The sequence below is a fragment of the Octopus bimaculoides genome, chromosome 7, assembly GCF_001194135.2.
Source record: "Octopus bimaculoides isolate UCB-OBI-ISO-001 chromosome 7, ASM119413v2, whole genome shotgun sequence".
In the NCBI taxonomy this organism is placed as follows: Eukaryota; Metazoa; Mollusca; class Cephalopoda; order Octopoda; family Octopodidae; genus Octopus; species Octopus bimaculoides.
Window position 1 is genome coordinate 49,767,677 of NC_068987.1, and position 5,737 is coordinate 49,773,413.

Here is a 5,737-nt window from a genome sequence, read left to right on the forward strand (position 1 = left end):
GAGCACCGCCTTTTAGTCGAACAAATCGACCCCAGGACTTATTCTTTGGATGCCTAGTACTTATTCTATTGGTCTCTTTTGCCGAACCGCTTATTGGGACATAAACACACCAGCATCGGTTGTCAAGCGATGTTGGGGCGGGGGGACAAACACAGAAACACACATACATATATATATACATATATACGACGGGCTTCTTTCAGTTTCCGTCTACCAAATCCACTCACAAGGCTTTGGTCAGCCCGAGGCTATAGTAGAAGACACTTGCCCAAGGTGCCACGCAGTGGGAATGAAACCGGAACCATTTGGTTAGTAAGCAAGCTACTTACCACACAGCCACTCCTGTGCCTGTTTACATTTAACTACAAAATTTATGGCAGGTGAAATCTAGTACTGCATAATGATATTCATGTATCTGTCTCATTTTATTTTTTTCCTTTTCTTTCTTTCTTAAGAGCATTATTAATGTGAATGACATGTTTCTAATTAGAGATTGAAACCATGTTGTGTGATTAACTTGTTTTGAACAACCCCCTCACCAAACTTACCAAGCACATTGAAATATTCTGTCTGCTCTCAGACTAATTTCCTGTTTACCATTTCCCTTGTTGGTGATTTGGTGATTTATCATCTCAGCTACTGCTTATTTTCTCTCTCTTGTAATCTCTCACTTCATCCCTTACTCCTCCACATCTATGAAAACATGTTTTAAATGAGATAATACTGTTTTTATTTTTGGTAATATTTTTAGAATTGCTTTATTTATTTTTATTTTTATCTACTTCAAGCTTTAAAATTTTTTTCCACTTATAATTACGATAATGGTATTATCAAATATCTAGACAACTACTTTTTAAAAGATGACTTTTTTGTCTTTGCCAGTACCTCCTGACTGGCCTTTGTGCCTGTGGCACGTAAAAGCACCCACTACACTCTCTGAGTGGTTGGTGTTAGGAAGGGCATCCAGCTGTAGAAACTCTGCCAAATCAGATTGGAGCCTGGTGTAGCCATCTGGTTCACCAGTCCTCAGTCAAATCGTCCAACCCATGCTAGCATGGAAAGCGGATGTTAAACGATGATGATGATGATGATGTCGTATTTAAGTCTATTTTTCCATGCTAGCATGGGTTAGAAGAATATGTTATTGAGGTGTTGTTTTACAGACATGTCCTTTCTGTCTCTAATCCTTACCTGGTTTTCAAGTTAGGGATCCCTTAATCCCCCTGACTTTGAAGGTATAAAGTGGACTGACAATTTATTGACAGAAGTGCCAACAACAACACTGTTCTGTTGTCTTGATTTTCATATAAGTTAGCACAGATGTAAACTAATACACTGATACACATATGCATGTGCACATACATACATGTCATTGTTTAACATTCGCATTTCTCTGCCTGCATGGGCAAATGGAATTTGTTGAGGCAGGTTTTCTATGGCTGGATGCCCTACTTGTCACTGACCCTCACAAATTTCCAAGCAGGGTAGTATTTTCCCATAACCAGATATGTGTTCCACCAAAGACCGAACCCGAATAACTTTGCTTGCATGACAGTGATCTTTGTTTACAACCATCACATGATGTCTAGACAATGGAACACACACATGCACACACACGCGCGTGCGCGCACACACACACACACACACACACACACACACACACACACAAGTGTGTCATCATCATCATCATCACAACCATCATCATCAACATTTAATGTCTGTTTTCTAGCATGGGTTGGATGGCTTGACAGGAACTGGCAAGACCAGGGCCTGCACCAGATTCCACAGGCTGCTTTGGTGTGGTATCTATGGTTGGATGCCCTTAACACCAACCACTCCACAGAGAATACTGAGTGCTTTCTATGTGGCATCATCACCAGTGCTTGTTATGTCACACCAGCACCCACACCAATGTTTTTTACATGGCACCTTGGTTTTAGGATCTCAATTCTGTTGTAGTGGGTGGGTCTTCTCAAGTACTGCAATGCACTACATATCTCAGTCTTCTGTCATCTCTTCTGTAAAGTTCAGCATTTTAAGATCAGCCTTCAATACTTCATCCTATGTCTTCCTGGGTCTCCCTCTCTCACAGGGTTTCTTTCAGTTTTCAACTACCAAATCCACTCACAAGGCTCCAGTCAGCCCAGAGCTATAGTAGAAAACACTTGCCCAAGGTGTTCTGTAGTGAGACTGAACCCCAAACTATATAGTTGAGAAGTAAACTGCTTAACCACTCAGCCATGCTAGCATCCATACAAGGGGGCTGAAAACTTCCTGGTTTTGAGTAAAAGAAAATACTGGAGGATCAGTGAATTATGATTTTATTCAACATATTCCCCTATCAGATTCACACACTTAATGCAATGGTCCTTCAGTTTTTCTAAGACTTGTAAAAGAACTCAGAAGGTTGGGCCTCCAATTGAGCCTTTCATATTACCTTTAAAGCCAGGAACTTTTAGATACCTTTTATATGCACATATACAACGGACTTCTTTCAGTTTCCATCTACCAAATCCACTTATAAGGCTTTGGTTTGCCCAGGGCTATAGTAGAAGACACTTACCCAAGGTACTGTGTAGTGAGACTTAACCTGAAACCACTGTTTGGGAAACAAACTTCTTAACTGTACATCCAGCCTTGCATCTGAATCTATTAAGTTATTTTTAATCTCTTCCACTTTCTCTTTGCTTTTTTGCCAATAAGAAGGGCACTCCCCTAAACTGTAACTTCCCCACACCCATGAGCCAACACTGGAATCTTATGAAGGCTGACTGGAGTTAGGCATTTGCAACAACAATCATGAACTAATATTGTAGGTTGTTTCTATGCTGTTGCTTGATTTGTTTGAAATAGTAGCCAAATCTGCTTCAGTTTATACCCTGTTGTCATAAAAAAAAGAATAACACATTGGGTAATGTAGTACTAGATATACAATGTTTTGAAAAATGATAGGATAGTTATAACTGGAATGCCTTCTTAAATTTAACCTTGGGTTAAATAACTGCAACATTGCAGTTTATAAAAACATTATATTCTACAGCTTTTTTTCAAAGTATGTAAAGAAAAATCAACAAATCTATGTTGGCAATGCTGATTATCATCATCATTGTCTAACGCCCTCTTTTCCATGCTTGCATAGGTCAGACAGAATTTGTTGAGGCAAATTTTGTACAGCTGGATGCCTTTCCTGTTGCTAGCCCTCACCTGTTTCCAAGGAAACTAATATATCCTCATGGAAACTCAGAAATGAACAACCTCGCTTGTATGACAGTGGTGCTCATTTACAATCACCACCTGATGTCAAGACTGTACACATAAACAAACACACACATATACTTACATTTTAAACACACACACACACACACACACACACACACACACACACACACACACACAATAAGTTTCTTACAGTTTCTACCAAATCCACTCTCAAAGCTTTGATCAGCCTGGGACTATAGTAGAAGGCATTTGCTTAAGTGCTATGCAGTGGGACTGAACATCAATAAATTTTGAATTCTTATTTCAATGGCAGCATTGTTTTTAATATCCTTGGACAGGACACTTAACTTGGCTTTTGTTAGGCTTCTAAGCTCAATTTAAGAAGGTAATAGTAGCCAACTAGCTTTTGAATAATGGGAACTAATCTTAACGGCAGTCAACAAATTATGTGGTATTTTTAATCAAAACACATAATTATGCTTTCATAAGGCTTTAATGTTTAATCAAGAAACTGATATTTATTTATTGTTTTATTTTGTTTTGCTTTCCAAGTTTATAAATTAGTTTCTTGCAATCCTAACTTATATTTATTGTTGTCTTGATTAACAGAAACAGACAGAGAGACAAACAGACAAACAGAGACAGTCAGACAAACAGAGAGACAGACAGACAGACAGACAGACAAGCAAGCAAGCTGAAAAATGACTAAATGCAAAAAAAAAGAAAAGAAAAATATTTCAACATTGACGATAAAGGAAACCAAAACACAATCCCTGGTGTCAAAATGTTTTTTTTTTCTGTAATATTTAAAGGCTTCTTACTTCCTTATGGGTGAATATAGTCATTTTTGAATAATGTTGCTGTTGCTGTTGGTGGTGCTTTAAATTGTTATGAAGATGATGGTAATTTGAAGAATGTACAAGTTTTCACCAACAAGTGAAGCAACTGGCTTTATCCCAAGATTGGAGCAATTTCTGTGGAAGAAACTATATATTTCCCTGTATCAATTGCCAGTATCATGATAGCAGGCTAGATGGTGAGTATGAATAAGATAAGGTCCAGACATGGCTACATTGCTAAGAAGTTTGCTTCTCAACTATATGGTTTTTGGTTCAGTCCTGATGCATGTCAGCTTGAGCAAGTGCCTTCTACTATAGCCCCAGAGTGGTTTCTACACCTGGATGCCCATCCTAATGCCAACCACTTAACAGAATGTACTGGGTGCTCTTTAAGTGGCATCAATGAGTATGCCAAGTACTTGCAAGATAAGACTCCTCAACTGAGTGGGATATAGACTGGAGAAAGAACCTATGATAGAGGGAGAAGAACAAGTGTCTTGCTGAAGAGGTAAATACATGGCTTGCCCACCTGGAAAGTGAGAAAAGAGAGAGAGAGAGAGAGAGAGTGTGTGTATGTATTTTTATTATATATATTGTATAAAAAATATACAGATGTGAGTGTATGTATTTTTTGTGTCTTGCATGATTGTTGTAAATGAATGCCATTCATTTCCAATATTCTGTGGAAACATGTCTGACCACAGGGAAATATTATCTTACTTGGAAACTGGCAAGAATTGGTGACAGGAATGGCATCTGGCTGTAGAAAGTCTGCTTCAATCAACTCTGTCTGACATGCATGCATGGATAAGTAGAAGTTCAAATAATGATGATAATAAGTTACTCTGAAATATACTTTTTGCTTTTTTGAGGGCTGGATTGTCCTGGTTGATGTAAAGAAATTAATTTATGTAAATATTGGTTTTAAATTTTGGTACTAGGCCAGCAATTTTAGGGGAGGAGTAAGTTAATGACATCAACCCCAATGTTCAACTGGTACTTATTTTATTGACTTTGGAAGGATGTAAGGCAAAGTTGACCTCAGTAGAATTTGAATTCAACATAAAGACAGATGAAATGCCACTAAGCATTTTGCCTGGTGTACTAATGATTCTGTCAGCACACCAACTAATAATAATAGTAATGATAATCCTTTCTATTATAGGAACAAAGCCAGCAATTTTAGGAGAGGGATAAGTCGATGAAATCGACCCCAGTGTTCAACTGGTACTTATTTTATTTATTCTGGAAGGATGAAAGCAAAGTCAACCTCGGTGGAATTTTAACTCAGAATGTAAAGGTGGACGAAATACTGCTAAGCATTTTGCCTGGCATTGCTAACAATTCTGTGAGCTCACCACCTTACTTTTATGTAAATATTAATGAGAAAAATATTTCAATCAGTACATTCTATTGCAGTTTCTTATATATGCCTTAGATACATAAACCAGTTCGAGCTCCCTTAACCTTTTTGTGACCATATTTCTGTTAAAATATAGTGCCTTTCATCATCATCATCATCGTCGTTTAACGTCCGCTTTCCATGCTAGCATGAGTTGGACGATTTGACTGAGGACTGGCGAAACCAGATGGTTACACCAGGCTCCAATCTGATTTGGCAGAGTTTCTACAGCTGGATGCCCTTCCTAGCGCCAACCACTCCGAGAGTGTAGTAGGTG

The 5,737-nt window shown here is 38.3% G+C and overlaps 1 protein-coding gene across 2 annotated transcripts in view; it reads left to right on the top strand.

Moving 5' to 3' along the window:
* Positions 1-5,737, top strand: part of LOC106881997 (vitamin K-dependent gamma-carboxylase) — a 72,057-nt gene that overhangs the window by 9,484 nt on the left and 56,836 nt on the right. The window contains exon 1 of one of the 2 annotated variants that reach the window (XM_014932534.2): positions 4,089-4,255. The exons of the other annotated variant lie outside the window; for it this stretch is intronic. The gene's annotated coding sequence lies outside the window, so the exon portion shown is untranslated. Of the gene's footprint in view, positions 1-4,088; positions 4,256-5,737 lie in introns of those variants that run through there. 2 annotated transcript variants of the gene reach the window in all.